This window comes from Bos indicus, chromosome X, assembly GCF_029378745.1.
Source record: "Bos indicus isolate NIAB-ARS_2022 breed Sahiwal x Tharparkar chromosome X, NIAB-ARS_B.indTharparkar_mat_pri_1.0, whole genome shotgun sequence".
In the NCBI taxonomy this organism is placed as follows: domain Eukaryota; kingdom Metazoa; phylum Chordata; class Mammalia; order Artiodactyla; family Bovidae; genus Bos; species Bos indicus.
In genome coordinates, this window is record NC_091789.1 from 73,705,274 (window position 1) to 73,726,468 (window position 21,195).

General features: G+C 37.0%; 1 protein-coding gene across 1 annotated transcript in view; it reads right to left on the reverse strand.

Annotated features, from left to right (window-relative positions):
- The window catches only part of LOC139180901 (uncharacterized), a 462,995-nt gene extending 442,129 nt beyond the window's left edge, over positions 1–20,866 (reverse strand). The window contains exons 1-4 of the mRNA XM_070783492.1: positions 20,630–20,866; positions 19,540–19,607; positions 18,942–19,145; positions 16,059–16,205 (exon numbers count right to left, since the gene is read on the reverse strand). The gene's annotated coding sequence lies outside the window, so the exon portion shown is untranslated. The remainder of the gene's footprint in view (positions 1–16,058; positions 16,206–18,941; positions 19,146–19,539; positions 19,608–20,629) is intronic.
- Positions 20,867–21,195: the final 329 nt, after the last annotated feature.

A 21,195-nucleotide genomic window follows, 5' to 3' on the forward strand; every position in this document is an offset into this window, starting at 1 on the left:
GACAGTTCCCAGCAGAGTAACCTAGAGCCTAAGCAGTGTAGACAGGGAAAGCACACATGCCGTGAGTGGGGGCAAACCCAGTGTGGCCGCGACACTGCAAGCACATGCCAGTGTTATTTGTTTGAAGCATCCCTCCCTCACCACAGCATGACTGAACAAGTGAGCCTAAAAAAGTGTCCACCACCGCCCCCTTGCGGCAGGGCAGAAATTAGACATTGAAGAGACCAGCAAAAAGAAGAAGCTAAAACGGAGGGAACCTTCTTGGAAGTGACAGGTGCAAGAGATTAAAACCCTGTAGTTAGTACTGACTACATAGGAAGGGGCCTATAGATCTTGAGAAATATAAGCCGGATCAAGGAATTATTCGAAAATGAACTGACTGCACACTGCCCACAGCAACACCAGAAAAAGTCCTAGAAACATTTTTACTAGTTTTACTATCACTCTTTAATTTTTTTTAAGTCCTCTATTACTCCTTTAATTTTCATTTTTACAACCTAATATTACTTTGCAAAAAAAAAGACACCCTATTTTTTAAAGTAAACTTAATATATATATATATTTTATAATTTTTGTGACTTTGATTTTTTTCTTTAATATTGAATTTTTGAAAATCCAACCTCTACTCTAGATTTTTAATCTTTGCTTTATGGTATTTGTTATCAATTTTGTACCTTTATGAACCCAATCTTCAGTACCCATTTTTACTTGGCAGCGAGATTACTGGCTTGACAGCTCTCTCCCCCTTTGGACTCTCCTTTTTCTCCACCAGGTCACCTCTATGTCCTTCCTCCTCCTCTTCTTCTCTACCCAACTCTGTGAATCTCTTTGTGTGTTCCGGATGGTGGAGAACACTTAGGGAACTGATTACTGGCTGGGTCTGTCTCTCTCCTTTTGATTCCCCTCTTAATCCTCCTGGACACCTCTGTCTCCTTCCTCCCTCTTCTCTTCTCTGTGTAACTCCATGAACATCTCTGAGTGGTCCAGACTGTGCAGCGCACATAAGGAATTGATTACTGGCTAGCTCGCTCTTTTCTCTTTTGATTCGACCTCATCTCATCTTGGTCACCACTATCTCCCTCATCCTCTTCTCATCTCCATGTAACTCTGTGAACCTCTCTGGGTGTCCTTCACTGTGGAGAAACGTTTCATCTTTAACCTAGATGTTTTATCAACGGTGCTGTATAGATAAAGAACTCTTGAGGCTACTGTAAAAATAAGACTGAAAACCAGAAGAAGGAGGCTTAAGTCCAAATCCTGAGAACAACAGAGAACTCCTGACTCCAGGGAACATTAAACGACAGGAGCTCATCAAACGCCTCCATACCTACACTGAAACCAAGCACCACCCAAGGGCCAACAAGTTCCAGAGCAAGATATGCCACACAAATTCTCCAGCAACACAGGAACATAGCCCTAAGCTTCAAAATACAGGCTGCCCGAAGTCACTCCAAACCCTTTGACATCTCAAAACTCACTACTGGACACATCATTGCACTCCAGAGAAAAGAAATCCAACTCCAACCACCAGAACACCGACACAGATTCGCTAACCAGGAAACCGTGACAAGCCACCCGTACAACTGCACCCACAGTGAGGGAACTCTACAATAAAGAGAACTACACAAACTGCCAGAATGCAGAAAGGCCAACTCAAACACAGCAATATAAACAAGATGAAGAGACAGAGGAATACCCAGCAGGTAAAGGAACAGGATAAATGCCCACCAAACCAAACAAAAGAGGAAGAGATAGGGAATCTACCTGATAAAGAATTCCAAATAATTTTGTGAAAATGATACAAAATATTGAAAACAAAATTATTCAGAGATAAATAGCCTGGAGACAAGGACTGAGAAGATGCAAAAAAGGTTTAACAAGGACCTAGAAGAAATAAAAAAGAGTCAATATATAATGAATAATGCAATAAATGATATCAAAAACACTCTGGAGGGAACAAATATTAGAATAAGGAAGGCAAAAGATAGGATTAGTGAGGTAGAAGATAGAATGGTTGAAATCAATGAATCAGAGAGGAAAAAAGAAAAACGAATTAAAAGAGATGAGGACAATCTCAGAGACCTCCAGGACAATGTTAAATGCTACATTTGAATCATAAGAGTCCCAGAAGAAGAAGACAAAAAGCAAGACCATGAGAAAATACTTGAGGAGATAATAGCTGAAAACATCCCTAAAATGGGGAAGGAAATAGTCACCCAAGTCCAAGAAACCCAGAGAGTCCCAAACAGGATAAACCCAAGGCGAAACACCCCAAGACACATATTAATCAAATTAACAAAGATCAAACACAAAGAACAAATAGTAAAAGCATCAAGGGAAAAACAACAAATAACACACAAGGGGATTCCCATAAGGATAACAGCTGATCTTTCAATAGAAACTCTTCAGGCCAGGAGGGAATGACAGGACATACTTAAAGTGATGAAAGAAAATAACCTACAGCCCAGACTACTGTACCCAGCAAGGATCTCACTCAAATATGAAGGAGAAATCAAAAGCTTTACAGACAAGCAAAAGCTGAGAGAATTCAGCACCATCAAACCAGCTCTCCAACAAATGCTAAAGGATCTTCTCTAGACAGGAAACACAAAAATGGAGTATAAACAAGAACCCAAAACAATAAAGTAAATGGCAATGGGATCATACTTACCAATAATTACCTTAGACGTAAATGGGTTAATGTCCCAACCAAAAGACAAAGACTGGCTGAATGGATACAGAAACAAGACCCCTATATATGTTGTCTACAAGACACCCACCTCATAATAAGGGAAACATACAGACTGAAAGTGAAGGGCTGGAAAAAGATTTTCCACGCAAATAGAGACCAAAAGAAAGCAGGAGTAGCAATACTCATATCAGATAAAATAGACTTTAAAACAAAGGCTGTGAAGAGAGACAAAGAAGGACACTACATAATGATCAAGGGATCAATCCAAGAAGAAGATATAACAATTATAAATATATATGCACCCAACATAGGAGCACCACAATATGTAAGACAAATGCTAACAAGTATGAAAGGGGAATTTAACAATAACACAATAATAGTGGGAGACTTTAATACCCCACTCACACCTATGGATAGATCAATGAAACAGAAAATTAACATGGAAACACAAACTTTAAATGATACAATAGACCAGGTAGACCTAATTGATATCTCTAGGACATTTCACCTTGAAACAATGAATTTCAACTTTTTCTCAAGCACACATGGAACCTTCTCCAGGATAGATACTGGGCCATAAATTTAGCCTTGGTAAATCCAACAAAATTTAAATCATTCCAAGCATCTTTTCTGACCACAATGCAGTAAGATTAGATCTCAATTACAGGAGAAAAATTATTAAAAATTCCAACATATGGAGGCTAAACGACACACTGCTGAATAATCAACAAATCACAGAAGAAATCAAAAAAGAAATCAAAATATGCATAGAAATGAATAAAAATGAAAACACAACAACCCAAAACCTGTGTGACACTGTAAAACAGTGCTAAGGGGAAGGTTCATAGCAATACAGGCATACCTCAAGAAACAAGAAAAAAGTCAAATAAATAACCTAACTCTACATCAAAAGCAACTAGAAAAGGAAGAAATGAAGAACAAGATTAGTAGAAGGAAAGAAATCTTAAAAATAGGACAGAAATAAATGTAAAAGAAACAAAAGAGACCATAGCAAAAATCAACAAAGCCAAAAGCTGGTTCTTTGAGAGGATAAATAAAATTGAAAAATCATTACCCACGCTCATCAAGAAACAAAGGGAGAAAAATCAAATCAACAAAATTAGACATGAAATTGGAGAAATCACAACAGACAACACACAAATACAAAGGATCAAAAAAGACTACTATCAGCAATTTAATGCGTATAAAACAGACAACTTGGAAGAAATGGACAAATTCTTAGAAAAGTACAACTTTATAAAACTGAACCAGGAAGAAACAGAAAATCTTAACAGACCCATCACAAGCACAGAAATTGAAACTGTAATCAGAAACCTTCCAGCAAACAAATGCCCAAGTCCAGATGGCTTCACAGCTGAATTCTACCAAAAATTTAGAGAAGAGCTAACACCTATCCTACTCAAACTCTTCCACAAAATTGCAGAGGAAGGTAAACTTCCAAAGGCATTCTATGAGACCACCATCACCCTAATACCAAAACTTGACAAAGATGCCACAGAACAAGAAAACTACAGGCCAATATCACTGATGAACATAGATGCAAAAATCCTTAACAAAATTCTAGCAATCAAAATCCAACAACACATTAAAAAGATCATACATCATGACCAAGTGGGCTTTATCCCAGGGATGCAAGTATTCTTCAATATCCACAAATCAATCAATGAAATGCACCACATTAACAAATTGAAAAATAAAAACCATATGATTATCTCAATAGATGCAGAGAAAGCCTTTGACAAAATTCAACATTCATTTATGATAAAAACTCTCCAGAAAGCAGGAATAGAGGAAAATACCTCAGCATAATAAAAGCTGTATGTGACAAACCAACCACAAACATTATCCTCAATGGTGAAAAATTGAAAGCATTTCCCTTAAAGTCAGGAACAAGACAAGGGCGCCCACTTTCATCACTACTATTCAACATAGTTTTGGAAGTTTTGGACACAGCAATCAGAGCAGAAAAAGAAATAAAAGGAATCCAAACTGGAAAAGAAGAAGTAAAACTCTGTTTGCAGATGACTTGATCCTCTACATAGAAAACCCTAAGAACTCCACCAGAAAATTACTAGAGCTAATCAAAGAATATAGTAAAGTTGCAGGACATAAAATCAACACACAGAAATCCCTTGCATTCCTATAAACTAATAATGAGAAAATAGAGAATTTAAGGAAACAATTCCATTCACCATTGCAACGAAAAGAATAAAATACTTAGGAATATATCTACCTAAACAAACAAAAGACCTATATATAGAAAACTATAAAACACTGGTGAAAGAAATCAAAGAGGACACAAATAGATGGAGAAATATACCATGTTCATGGATTGGAAGAATCAATATAGTGAAAATGAGTATACTACCCAAAGCAAACTGTAGATTCAATACAATTCCTATCAAGCCACCAACGGTATTTTTCACAGAGCTAGAACAAATAATTTCACAATTTGTATGGAAATACAAAAACCTCAAATAGCCAAAGCAATATTGACAAAGAAAAATGGAACTAGAAGAATCAACTTGCTTGACTTCAGGCTCTACAACAAAGCCATAGTCATCAAAAGAGTATGGTACTGGCACAAAGACAGAAATATAGATCAATAGAACAAAATAGAAAGCCCAGAGATAAATCCATGCACCTATGGACACCTTATCTTTAACAAAGGAGGCAATAATATACAAAGGAGAAAAGACAATCTCTTTAACAAGTGGTGTTGGGAAAACTGGTCAACCACTTGTAAAAGAATGACACTAGAACGCTTTCTAATACCATACACAAAAATAAACTCAAAATGGATTAAAGATCTAAACGTAAGACCAGAAACTATAAAACTCCTAGAGGAGAACACAGGCAAAACACACTCTGACATAAATTACAGCAGGACCCTCTATTACCCACCTCCCAGAATATTGGAAATAAAAGCAAAAATAAACAAATGAGACCTAATTAAAATTAAAACCTTCTGCACAAAAAAGGAAACCATAAGCAAGGTGAAAAGACAGCCTTCAGAATGAGAGAAAATAATAGCAAATGAAGCAACTGACAAACAACTAATCTCAAAAATACACAAGCAACTCCTACAACTCAATTCCAGAAAAACAAACGACCCAATCAAAAAATGGGCCAAAGATTTAAACAGACATTTCTCCAAAGACATACAGATGTCTAGCAAACACATGAAAAGATGTTCAACATCACTCATTTTCAGAGAAACGCAAATCAAAACCACAATGAGGTGCCAATTCACGCCAGTCAGAATGGCTACGATCCAAAAGTCTACAAGCAATAAATGATGGAGAGGGTGTGGAGAAAAGGGAACCCTCTTACACTGTTGGTGGGAATGCAAACTAGTACAGCCACTATGGAGAACAGTGTGGAGATTCCTTAAAAAACTGGAAATAGAACTGCCATATGACCCAGCAACCCCACTGCTGGGCATACACACCCAGGAAACCAGAATTGAAAGAAACATGTGTACCCCAATGTTCATCGCAGCACTGTTTATAATAGCCAGGACATGGAAGCAACCTAGATGTCCATCAGCAGACAAATGGATAGGCTGTGGTACATACACACAATGGAGTATTACTCAGCCATTGAAAAGAATACGTTTGAATCAGTTCTAAGGTGGTGGATGAAATTGGAGCCTATTATACAGAGTGAAGTAAGCCAGAAAGACAAACACCAATACAGTATACTAACACATATATATGGACTTTAGAAAGATGGTAATGAGAACCCTGTATGCGAGACAGCAAAAAAGACACTGATATATAGAACAGTCTTTTGGACTCTGTGGGAGAGGGCAAGGGTGGGATGATTTGGAAGAATGGCATTGAAATATGTATATCATATGTGAAATGAATTGCCAGTCCAGGTTCGATGCATGATACAGGATGCTCAGGCCTGGTGCACTGGGATGACCCACAGGGATGGTATGGAGAGGGAGGTGGGAGGGGGGTTCAGGATGGGGAACACGTGTATACTCATTACAGATTCATGTTGATGTATGGCAAAACCAATACAATTTTTTAAAGTAATTAGCCTTCAATTAAAATAAATAAATTTATATTTAAAAAACCCCACCAAACCAAATCAAAGAGGAGGAGATAGGGAGTCTACCTGAAAAAGAATTCAGAATAATTACAGTAAAGATGATCAAAAATCTTGAAAACAAAACAGATTTACAGATAAGTAGACTAGACACAAGTATTGAGAAGATGCAATAAATATTTAATAAGGACCTAGAAGAAATAAAGAAGAGTCAATCAATAATGAACAATGCAATAACTGAGATTAAAGATTAAACTCTGGAGGGAACCAACAGTAGAATAACTGAGGCAGAAGATAGGATAAGTGAGGTGGAAAATAGAATGGTGGAAATAATGAACAAGAGAGGAAAAAAGAATTAAAAGAAATGAGGACAACCTCAGAGACCTCTGGGACAATGTTAAGGGCCCCAACATTTGAATCATAGGTGTCCCAGAGGAAGAAGACACAAAGAAAATGCATGAGAAATTACTTGAGGAGATAACAGTCAAAAACTTTCCTAAAATGGGGGAGGAAATAGTGGTGCAAATCCAAGAAAACCAGAAAAACCCAAACAGGACAAATCCTTAGGTGAAACACCCAAAGACACATATTAAACAAACTAACAAAGCTCACACACAAAGAGCAAAACTTAAAAGCAGCAAGGAAAAAGCAACAAATAACACACAAGGGTATCCCTTCAAGGATAGCAGGTTATCTTTCAAAGAAATTATTTAGGCCAGAAGACAATGGCACAACCAAGATTAATTTAACCACCAACCCATCTCATTCAGATATGAAGGAGAAATCCAAAATTTTACAAAGAAGCAAAAGCTGAGAGAACTCAGCACCACTAAACCAGCTCTTCAACAAATGCTAATGGATCTTCTCTAGACAAGAAACACAGAAAAGTTTTATAAAAATAAACCCAAAATAACAAAGTAAATGGTAACAGGATCATGCTTATCAATAATCACCTTAAATGTAAATGGGTTAAATGCTCCAACCAAAAGACAAACACAGGCTGAATGGATACAAAAACAAGAACCTTATATATGCTGTCTACAAGAGACCCACCTCAAAACAAGGTACACATACAGACTGAATGTGAATGGAAAGAGGTATTTCATGCAAATGAGAACCAAAAGAAAGCAGGAGCAGCAATACTTATATCAGATAAAATACACTTTGAAATGAAGACCATGGTAAAAGAAAAAGAAGGAAACTACATAATGATAAAAGGATGAATCCAAGAAGATAAAACAATTATAAATATAAATGTACTTGACACAGGAGAACCACAATATGTAAGACAAATGCTAAGAAGAATGAAAGGGGAAATTAACAGCAACTCATAATAGTGAGGGGCTTTAATACCCCACTCACACCTATGGATATATCAAGCAGCCAGAAAATTAGCAAGGAACACAAGCTTTAAATGATACAATGGACCAGTTAGATCTAATTGATATCTATAGGGCATTTCACCCAAAAAAAAAATATTTTCAACTGTTTCTAAAGTGCACACAGAACATTCTCCAGGACTAATCACATCCTGGGCCATAATTCTAGCCCTGGTAAATATTTAAAAATTGAAATCATTTCAAGCATCTTTTCTGATCACAAACTGGTAAGATTAGATGTCAACTACAGGGGAAAAGAAACTGTTAAAAAACACAAACATATACAGGCTAAACAACATGCTTCTGAATAACCAACAGATCACTGTAAAAATAAAAATATGAGTAGAAACAAGTGAAAATGAAAACATGACAACCCAAAACCTATGGGAGTCAGTAAAGCAGTGCTAAGAGGGAGGTTCATAGCAATACAAACCTATCTCAATCAACAGGAGAAACATCAAATAAACAACCTAACTTTACATCTACAGTATCTAAAAGAACAAGAATAACCCCAATGTTAATAGAAGGAAGGAAATAATAAAAATTGAAACAGAAATAAATGAAAGAGAAACAAACTAGACTAAAGCAAAAATCAACAAAATTAAAAGCTGCTTCTTTGAGAAGATAAATAAAATAGACAAACCATTAGCCAGACTCATCAAGAAACAAAGGGAGAAAAATCAAATCAATAAAATTAGAAATGAAAACGGAGAAACCACAACAGACAACACAGAAATACAAAGGATCATAAGAGACTATTATCAGAAAATATATGCCAATAAAATGGACAACTTGGAGGAAATGGACAAATTCTTAGAAAATATAACCTACCAAAACTGAACCAGGAAGAAATAGAAAATTTTACAGACCCATCTCAGGCACAGAAATTGAAACTGTACTCAAAATTCTTCCAAGAAACAAAATCCAGGATCAGATGGCCTCAAGGTGAATTCTACCAAAAATTTAGAGAAGAGTTAACATCTATCCTACTCAAACTCTTCCAGAAAATTGCAGAGGAAAGTAAACTGCCAAACTCATTCTATGAGGCCACCATCACCCTAAAACCAAAACCAGACAAAGATGCCACAAAACAAGAAAACTATAGGCCAATATCAGTGATGAACATAGATGCAAAAATTCTCAACAAAATTCTAGCAAACTAAATCCAACAACATATTTAAAGGATCATACGTCATGACCAAGTGGGCTTTACCCCAGGAATGCAAGGATTCTTCAATATTTGCAAATCAATCAATACAATACACAATTTTTACAAATTGAAAGATTACAAGCCAAATGATTATCTCAATAGATGCAGAGAAAGCCTTTGACAAGATACAACAGTGACTTATGATCAAAACTCTGCAGAAAGCAGGAATAGAAGAAACATACCTCAATGTAATAAAAGCCATATACGACAAACCCACAGCAAACATTATCCTCAATGGAAAAAAAACAGAAAGCATTTCCTCTAAATATCAGGAACAAGACAAGGGTGCCTAGTCTCACCACTACTATTCAACAGTTTTGGAAGTCCAAACCATAGCCATCAGAGAAGAAAAATAAATAAAAGAATCCCAACTGGAATGGAAATAGTAAAACTCTGTTTGCGGATGACATGATCCTCTACATAGAAAACCCAAAAGACAACACCAGAAAACTACTACCAGCTATAATCCCACTAGCAAAGTTGTGGGGTATAAAATTAATACAGATAAATCTCTTGCATTACTATACACTAAAAATGAGAAAATAAAAAGAGAAATTAAGAAAACAATCCCATTCCCATTCCAACGAAAAAAATACTTGGGAATAAGTTTACCTAAAGAAATGAAAGACCTACATATAGAAAACTAAAAAAAAAAAAAAAAAAAACTGCTGAAAGAACTCAAAGATGACACAAAGAGATGAAGAAATATATGATGTTGGTGGATTGGAAGAATCAATACAGTGAAAATGAGTATATTACCCAAAGTAATCCACAGATTTAATGCAAGTTACCAATGGTATTATTCACAGAACTAGAACAAATAATTTCACAATTTGTATGGAAAAGCAAAAAAACTCGAATTGCCAAAGCAATCTTGAGAAAGAAGAATGGAACTGGAGGAATCAACCTGCCTGATTTCAGACTAACAAAGCTACAGTCACCAAGACGGTATGGCACTGGCACAAGGACAAAAATATAGATCAGTGGAATAAAATAGAAAGCTCAGAGATAAACGCAAACACCTACAGACACCTTATCTTTGACAAAGGAGGCAAAAATATACAATGCAGAAAAAACACTCTTTAACAAGTGGTGCTGGGAAAACTTGTCAACCACCTGATAAAACATGAAACTAGAACATTTTGTTACACCATACACAAAAATATACTCAAAATGTATTAAAGATCTAAATGTAAGACCAGAAACTATAAAACGATTAGAGGAAAACATAGGCAGAACACTCTCTGACATACGTCACAGAAAGATCCTCCCATGACCCACCTCCCAGAGTAATGTAAATAAATGAAAAAATAAACAAATGGGACCAAACTAAATGTAAAAACTTTTGTACAACGAGGGAAACTATAAGCAAGGTGAAAAGGCAGCCTTCAGAATGGGAGAAAATGATAGCAAATGAAACAACTGACAAAGAATTAATCTCAAAAATATACAAGCAGCTCATGCAGCTCAATTCCAGAAAAATAAATGACCCAATAAAAAAAGGGACCAAAGAACAGACATTTCTAAACAGACATTTCTCCAAAGACATACAGATGGCTAACAAACATGTGAAAAGATGTTCAGCATCACTCATGATAAGAGAAATGCAAATCAAAACCACAATGAGGTACCATCTCATGCTGGTCAGAATCACTGCCATCAGAAAATCTACAGACAATAAATACTGGAGAGGGTGTGGTAAAAAGGGAACCCTCTTACACTGTTGGTGGGAATGCAAACTAGTATAGCCACTATGGAGAACAATATGGAGACACCTTAAAAAACTGGAAATAGAACTCCCATACAACCTAGCAATCCCACTGCTGGACATGTACACCAAGGAAACCAGAACTGAAAGAGACATGTGCATCCCACTGTTCATTGCAATACTGTTTACAATAGCTAGGACATGGAAGCTGGAGTAGGAAATGGCAACCCACTCCAGTACTCTTGCCTGGAAAATCCCATGGACAGAGGAGTCCAGTAGGCTACAGTCCATGGGGTTGTGAAAAGTTGGATAAGACTGAGTGACTTCACTTTCACTTTTCACTCTCTTGCACTGGAGAAGGAAATGGCAACCCACTCCAGTATTCTTGCCTGGAGAATCCCAAGGACAGAGGAGTGTGGTGGGCTGCTGTCTATGGGATCACACAGGGTCAGACATGACTGAAGCGACTTAGCAGCAGCAGGACATGGAAGCAACCTAGATGTCTATCAGCAGACGAATGGTTAAGAAAGTGGTGGTACATATACACAATGGAATATTACTCAGCTATTACAAAGAATGTATGTGAATCAGTTCTCATGAGGTGGATGAAACTGGAGCCTATTATACAGAATTAAGTAAGTCAGAAAGAGAAATACCAATACAGTATATTAACACATATATATGGAATTTAGAAAGATGGTAACAATGACCCTATATGCAAGACAGCAAAAGAGACACAGATGTAAAGAACAGACTTTTGGACTCTGTGGGAGAAGGAGGGTGGCATGATCTGAGAGCATAGCTTTGAAACATGTGTATTACCATATGTAAAATAGATGACAGTGCAAGTTTGATGCATGAAGCAGGGCACTCAAAGCTGGTGCTCTGGGACAACCCAGAGGGCTGGGATGGAAAGGGAGGAGGGTTCAGGATGGGGGAACACATGTACAGTCGTGGCTGATTCATGTAGATGTATGGCAAAAACTACCACAATATTGTAAAGTAATTAGCCTCCAATTAAAATAAATACATTTATTTAAAAACAATAAAAGGCAAGTGGCTTACACACACACAAAAAAAGAAACAGATCCACACTTGACTGGCTTTTGTTTCTCACAGTGAAGTCCTCTGTAACCCCAGTTGCTTTATTCTTCCTAGATATACAGTTCACAGAATCACACACATGCTTTAGTATAAATTAACATAACTAAGAATAGAAGAACATTAAGGGCTTTTTTATACAGATGCAAAAAATCTTCAACAAAATAATAGCAAACTGAATCCAACAATATATAAATGGATCATATACCATAATCATCTTGGAGTTATTCCAAGGTCACAAAGATGGTTCAACACTCACAAATCAATAATGTGATACATCACAATGACAAAAGGAAGGATGAAAATCAAATCACATGATCATCTCAACAGACACAGAAATAGGAGTTGATAAAATTCAACATATGTTCATCAAAAAAGAAAACTCTCATCAAAGTGAGTACAGAGGGATTCTATCTCAACATAATAAATACCATTTATGACAAACCCACAGCCAATATAATACTCGAAGCCTTCCTGCTAAATTCAGTAACAAGACAAGCATGCCCATTCTCACCACTTCTCTAACATAGTATTGGAAGTCCTAGCCACAAAAGTCAGACAAGAAAAATAATAAAAATTATCAAAATCAGAAGGGAAGTGAAAAAATTCACAGTCTGCAGATGATATGATACATTATAAAAAATATTCTAAAGTCTCCACCCAAAAAACTATCCAAATAAATGATTTTAGCAAGTTTTCAACATATAAGATTCATATACAGAAACATGTGACAATTCTATGCACTAATAATGAAATATTAGGAAGAAAAATCATGAAAACAATTCCACTTGAAGTTGCATCAAAAAGAATAAAATACCAAGGAATGAACTGAACCAAGAAAGTGAAAGATCTGTACTCTGAAAACTATAAAATACTGATGAAAAAAATTGAAGATGATACAAAGAAATGCAAATATATCCCATACTGTTGGTCTGGGAGAATTAATCTTTTATAAAATATCCATACTACCAAAAGCAATCTAGAGATTTAATACAATCCCTATTAAAATACCCATGACATTTTTCACAGAGTAGATCAAACGTCCTAAAATTAATATGGAACCACACAAAACACCAAACTGCCAAAGCAATCTTAGGAAAAAAGTACAAAGCTGGAGATAAAAACCTCTCAGACTTCAGACTATAATACAAAGCTACAGTATCAAAGCGGTGTGGTATTGGCACAAAAACAGACATAGATCAATGAATGGTACAGAATAGAGATACCACAAATAAACCTATGCACCCACGATCAACTAATCTATGAAAAAGGAGTCAAGAATATTCAATGGAGATAAGACAGACTTTTCAACAAGTGGTGCTGGGAAAACTGGACACCCACATATAAAACAATGAGATTAAAACATTCCATCATACCATATATAAAAATAAACTCAAAATGGTTTAAAAGACTTAAATGTAAGAGCAAATACCATAAAACTCCTAGAAGAAACATAGGCAGAATATTCTTTGACATAAATCACAGCAGTATTTTCTTGGATCAGTCTTCTAAGGCAAAAGAAATAAAAGCAAAAATAAGTAAATGGCAGCTTGCTCCTTAAAAGCTTTTGCACAGCAAAGGAAACCACTGATAAAAAGAAAACTCTACCTACAGAATTGCAGAAAATACTTGCAAATGATAAGACTACTAAGGGGTTAATATCCAAAATATGCAAACAGTTCATAGAACTTAACATGAAAAAGCCAATAAAAAATGGGCAGAAGACTTGAATAGACATTTTTGCAAGGAAGCACATGGTCAGGAGGTGCATGAAAAGATGTTCAACATTGCTGATTGTTAGAGAAATGCAAAAATAAAAGCAACAATGAGATATCACCTTACATCTGTGAGAATGGCTATCATCAAAGTGTACACAATTACAAACATTGGAGAGGATGTGAAGAAAAGGGAATCTTTGTACACTGTCGGTGAGAATTTAAATTGGTGCAGCCACTGTGGAAAACAGTACGAAGGGGTCTCAAAAAACTAAAAATAGAACAACCATATCACAAAGCAACTCCATATTGAATGCATATCCAAAGATACTAATTAAAAAAGATACATGCACCCCAATGTTCATAACAGAACTATTTACAATAGTGAAGATATGGAACCCACCTCCCATATTACTCAGCCATGAAAAAGAATAAAATTCTGTCATTTGAAGCAAAGTGGGAAATAAGTTGAATACAAATATTGTATGATGTAACTTTTATATGGAATCTAAAATATAATACCAGTTAATGTATATGCAAAACAGAAACATGGTAACATTAAGAATTACAAAAGAATTAAAATATGAACCAAATTTTTGAAATTTACTTTTCACTTGACATGCCTCTGCATAAAAATAATTTTATTGATATAAATGATGTAAGTTCTCACATAAATTTTTGTGCTAGATAACTGTAATATTTCAGCTTAATGTGAAGATAAACTTATGCTGCTGCTAAGTCGCTTCAGTCGTGTCCAACTCTGTGCGACCCCATAGACGGCAGCCCACCAGGCTTCCCCGTCCCTGGGATTCTCCAGGCAAGAACACTGGAGTGGGCTGCCATATCCTTCTCCAATGCATCAAAGTGAAAGTGAAAATGAAGTCGCTCAGTCATGTCCGACCCTCAGCGACCCCATGGACTGCAGCCTTCCAGGCTCCTCTGTCCATGGGATTTTCCAGGCAAGAGTACTGGAGTGGAGTATGCACTGTGACTATTTTTATGGATGAGAATTAAAACTTTATTAAGTTTAAAAAGTAAAGTATAAACAAGACATTATAATTCTGTAATGATGAAATATGATTTTAATCTATATAGTACCTTAAACATTTTACTTAACAAAACAGAATATGCTACACCATCTTTCATAATCCCTAAGTAAAGAAAATACTGCAATAAAGCAAAGCTTCACAATCACTAATCATCTTTAGAAGAGTTTCTGTAATTAAAAAATGCTAAGAGCAGCCAATCTTCTCTAAAGTGCTCCTTGGTGCATTGCTAATAAAGACATCTGATAAAAGACAACTTTGGATCTTTCCTCACTCTTAAATCAGTAAATATTTTTTCAATATCTATTAATGTGAACAGCTAGTAATAGAGGCAGGCATAGCCCTTGCTCTCAAATGTCAAATTTATTTTAAATGTAACAAACTATAATTAATAATAAAATTAATTTAATTAATGACATTTAACTTCTCCTTTCACTGCATCTACTGGCTTCCCTGGTGGCTCAGATGGTAAAGCGTCTGTCTACAATGCAGGAGACCCAGGTTTGAGCCCTGGGTTGGGAAGATCCCCTGGAGAAGGAAATGGCAACCCACTCCAGGACTACTGCCTGGAAAATCCCATGGACAGAGGAACCTGGTAGACTACAGTCCATGGGGTCGCAAAGAGTCGGACACGACTGAAAGACTTCACTTTCACTTTCTTTCACTTTCATTGTATCTGCTATTCTATAATCCATTCTCTTCAGTCAGTATTAGCTCCTTCCAATAGAAGAATATAAATCACATCTGTTAGGCAGTGTGGTTTATTTACTAGTGTGGTTGCCTCATGTCATTATTTTAGAATGATTGTTTCCAATAATTATATATTAATTAATTTTATTAAGTCCAATTCACAATTATTAAAAATTAATTAATACATTAATTCCAACAGTCATACAAGGAAGACACTAAATAAGAAATGGAAATTTTTCTGAGAATGTGTTTATTAAAACATAATGCTATGAACCTTTAAACACAGATTCAGGTTCAAATCTTTAATATTGAAGGATCTTCTGTAAAATATTACAAAATAAATGTTTTTATATATTAATACTTTGTGAAATCTGGGCAGCTGAGCCGTTAAAGATCAAATATGATCTGCAGAGCTAAGATGTTTCAAAACACCTTACCTTCTATCCACAGATGAACTTCAATAGGAGAAGATGTCACAGCCGGATATCGTCGGAAAAAACAACTTGTTTGTGCCACGTATCAGAATGGATAAATAGAGAAAGTCTTCTGACAGTTAATGTTTAAGGCTTAGATATTCTGAGTAGCTAAGGATGAAATAACAGAATTTAATCAGATTCAGGCCTTATCTATTTATACAGACTGCATTACATTAGCATACACTGTTAGGTATGGGAGTTTAGGGTAAAATTTGTTGTTGGGGTAATATAGTCCACCATTAAACAATTATGCTACTATTTACTGAGTGCCTCTTTAGTAAAATACAAAACTCAAATATAAATCTGAATGAAATACCAATATATGCTACAATGTGAAAAAATCCTGAAAACATGCTAAGTGAAAGAAGCCAGACAGATAAGGTTGCATAGTGTGTGATTCCATTTAGTTGAAATATCCAGAACAGATAAATCCACAAACACAGAATAATTAGTGGTTTCCAGGAGTTATAGGGAGGCAGGGAACGCTATGCTATGCTATGCTATGCTAAGTCACTTCAGTCATGTCCGACTCTGTGTAACCCCATAAACGGAAGCCCACCAGGCTCCCCCGTCCCTGGGATTCTCCAGGCAAGAACAGTGGAGTGGGTTGCCATTTCCTTCTCCAATGCATGAAAGTGAAAAGTGAAAGTGAAGTCGCTCAGTCGTGTCCGACTCTTAGCGACCCCATGGATTGCAGCCTAACAGGCTCCTCTGTCCATGGGATTTTCCAAGCAAGAGTACTGGAGTGGGGTGCCATTGCCTTCTCCGAGGGAGGCAGGGAATAGTGATTGTTTAATAGGTACAGGGTTCCATTTTGGGATAATGAAAATGTTTTGGAAATAGAAAGTGATGGTTGCACAACACAGTGAATATACTAAATATCTCTGAATTGTAGACTTTAAAATAGTTAATTTTATGTCATATGAGTTTTATCTTAATAAAATAAAAATTAAAAAAAAAACTACAAATATAAATCTGACACAACTTCTGTCCTAGAGGAATTCTGAATCTATTAAGATCAAAAGTACATCAACAGCACTGGTAACTAGCTTAAGACATGTACCATACAGACCAGAGCTAAAGAGTTAACACTTAAAGAAACAGATTCTTGGAGGAGGTGGCATCTGAGTCAAGGCAAAGAAGACTAGAAAGAAAAGAACCTTAAGGGAAGAATAGTATGTTGATGTATGGCAAAACCAATACAATATTGTAAAGTAAAAAAATAATAATTTAAAAAATATGAAGAAATAAATCACACAAAAAAAGAGAAGAATAGTAATATTTGCTCTATCTACATCAGGAGTGCATTGTGAGATCCATGGAAAGAAAAATGAGAACACTTTCTAAAATGTAAGACATTCATTACAGAAATGTGAATCATTATTAGCACCGGTAATTTTGAAGCTTAAAGTTGTTGTAGTTTTCAGTGTTCCTACCTGTATTACTCAGCTCTTCAAACCCACAATAGGGAAGATACAAAGGATATACTAATGACATTTATAAAGTAATATTGTGATAATGCAGAAGCTCTTTGAATCAACTCTACCCCTTCCATTTACTGTCTTTAAACTTTATAACTGTGTATGTAGAAATGCTCTAACTTGAGTCATTGATGTTAACATTAAACAAATGATCTGAAATCATAGCCAGAGCACTCTGGAAAAATACTTCAACATAGGTCTCACTTTCCGAGCCTAAATAAGTATGACCAAATTAAACGAGTGGTACTGCCATGTTTTTTTTTTTTTTCCTGGCCCTCCACTGAGCCAATTAACTCATGTCCTGCCTTATACAGCCACTTCTTTATCTACTAGAGAATATTTTGTTTACCTTAATCTTGTTTGTCAAGAAACCTGGGTTTGAATATCTTTTAAACTGCAGATATGACAAGGGGCTGGCATGCTTTCTAGAGCAGCCATGTCCAAAAGAACTTTCTGCAATGTTGGAATATTCTACATCTGAACTATTCAATACATATGGCCACATATGTCTGTTAAGCATGTGAAGGGGACTTGAAAACACAATTTTAAATTCTGATTAATTTTACCTGACTGAAATTTTAATAGTCACATGTGGCTAGTGGTACTGGACTGGACAACAGAGTTCTAGAAACTATAGTCAATTATTAGGGTCATGGTCGCTGCCATACATCAATATAAATCAGTCATAATTTTTATATATATTATATATATATATATGAAATTATATTATATATATATGAAATTATATTATATATATATGAAATTATATTATATATATATATGAAATTATATATATATATATATATATATAGGCTTCCCAGTAGTTCAGCGGTAAAGAATCTGCCTGCAGTGCAGGAGATACAGGAGATGCAGGTTCAATCCCTGGGTCAGGAAGATCCCTGGAGAAGGGCATGGCAATCCATTCCAGGATTCTTGCCTGGAGAATCCCATGGACAGAGGAGCCTGGCAGGATGCAGTCCCTAGGGTCGTAAAGAACTGGAGATGACTAAAGCGACTGAGAGTGTGCACGCACACACACACACACACACACACACACACACATATATATATACCCCTTCCCTCTTGAGCCTCCCTCCCCCACCCCACCCCCTCAATCCATCTCTCTAGGTCATCACATAGCGCCAGTCAGGGCTCCCTGTTATATAGCAGCTTTGCACTAGTTATCTATTTTACACGTTAGTTTTTATATGTCAATGCTACTTTCTACCACCACAACATTGTAAAGCAATGATGTTCTAATTAAAAAGGAAAATATTAGGGTTATATATCTGGTAGACATTCTCAGATTAAAAATGAGGGTTGTTAGAGCAATAGGAAGATCTGAAAAAATCCTAATGCTTACTGTCAGATTATCTGTAGCTTTAAAATGGATGAAGAAACTGGCAATGAGGCTACCAGCACTGGCAAGCTGCTGGTCCTTCTCTGATTTCCCCCTCACCTGAGGTGTGAGGTTAAGTGAGGCTGCACAGAGGTAGGGGGGTGGATAAAAGAAAGGACTTTTGGTAGTCTCCAGTGGTGAACTAACCTCCAATAGCTTTCAGTTACTCTGAAAAAAATAAAATATAGTTAGCATAAGAGAAACCCTTAGTGAAGTTCTAGCATCGAGCAGAGAGTCTGTTAAAATAAAGAGGGAAAATGTTTATATCATTCGAGCACAATCAACAAATGGGTAATATGGGGTTACTATGTGCCAGGCACAGCGAATTTCATTAATTAAAAGATGTGGTTTGCTTACTATGATTGTGTAATATTACTTAAAATCCTTCAAGGAAAGCAAGTTTTGGTGTGCAATGGCTTTCTTATTATTATTATTATTTTTTTTTTTGCTATTTAACATTACTCCTTGAAATCTACCTAAATGGCTTTTCTCTTTTTGTTCTCTTTGTTTTGGTCTTTCCAGTTTCTACTGCTTTCTTCATTTAACTCCAGATAAGTGTTACCTGTTTTGCACTCTTGCATCTCCACGTGGCTGTTTATGCAAAATATTCACCAAGAGTTTTCATCTCAGCTTTAAAAAAAAAAAGGAAACAAAACTGTCAAAATAATTTAAAAACTGTGATCAAATTTCCCTTCTCAAGATCTCAAAGTGCATTCTTATTATGAGTATTGACTAGCTTTGAATATTAGTTTATTTCCAAGTACATTCTTTTATGTAGAAAGGTTTGGGTCTACAGTCTATGTAGGAAGATAAACTAGAAGTTCAACTTGAATGGCCCTAATTACTAGCGTTTTAATTAAGCTTAATGTATTTTAAATGTACAACTATAGACATTCTATTATCCATATCCAAGACAATAAGGTGTTAAAATTTTAAACAAACAAAATATTCTAAAGGATATAATCAGCTGATCTGGGCAGGGTGGATTTCTTTATCCATAAGAAAACAATATAAATAATGCAGAGAGGGATTATTATGTTCTTATCCTACAGGAAGAATAATTGACTCAGGGAACTAAAAAAAAAAAAAAAATACAGTTGATATCTAATCATAAGGTTGGAATTCGACGGTTAGAACAGCCGTCACAGAGTTCGACAAGGCAGCAGCGCGCGTTTGCTAACAGCTAAAATTCTGTGGTAAATTTTCCTCATGTCGAGCTGAAGTTAGCCTACTCTAAATTCGCGCCCCCACACCCCCATTTTCCTCCTTGTTCTGCCTCAGGCTGTCCCTGTGAAGGAAATCTCTGGAGACTCTCACCTCAGAGAGACTCCTCCAATCTATGGTCCTGTCCCACCAAGTTGTCAGTTAGCCAAACTAACTGTCCCCTCACTCCCTTTTTCCGTCCTCGGTTTTTCTTAGGACACTTTCCCTGCCTGTCCTCACCCAAAAGTCTCCCACTAGTCTGTCAGGACCTCCATCTGCAATGCGAAGCTTCGAGCAGAGCTGCGAGACTGAGGCAGCCTGACCACCTGAGGCCAAGGGACCAAGGGCCTCTCGGTTACTCTGACTCTCCCCGTTCCTCTGCCCTGGCAATCCGGTGGGCCTCCTCCCCTCCACAACTACCCGCGTTTTGTTAGACCATATCGCCTTACAGGGCTTTCAAATGGATGCTCCTCAGAATGGTAAACGCCTCCCGCTACAGCCGCACCCGAGGGTTACAGCAAGCCGCCTTCCTACTTGCCTCTTCCCCTACCCTCTCCGGCCAGACGCCGCGAGGGCAGGATTCCCTCAGCTACCAACAGGGCGGTTGGGTAGGGGAAGGACAGGTCCCCGTTGCGCTGCGCCCAGCACAAGGGTCACCGCGGCCCTCAGCGCTCAGCGCATCCCAAGGAACCGCCGGCTGCGGGTGACGTAACTCTGCCCCGACCTGGCGCGCGGGGGTGGGGTTAGCGGTGGGGGCGGGGGAAGTGAGCGGAGAGGAGGCGGGGGGAGTGTTGGGGGGCCGGCCGTTGGCTGCGGAGGTGGTCTTCGCCTTTTACCCGCACTTAATAGCTGTTGAAAAAGTTTGTTTTCCCTGCAATGCTGTACAAATATCTGTGCGTGTACTTTAAGGGGTCTAAAAGAAGATTAATCACAGAGACGCGCGCGCGCGCGCACACACACACACACACACACACACACACACACACACACACACAATCAAGGTGAGCAAGAATTC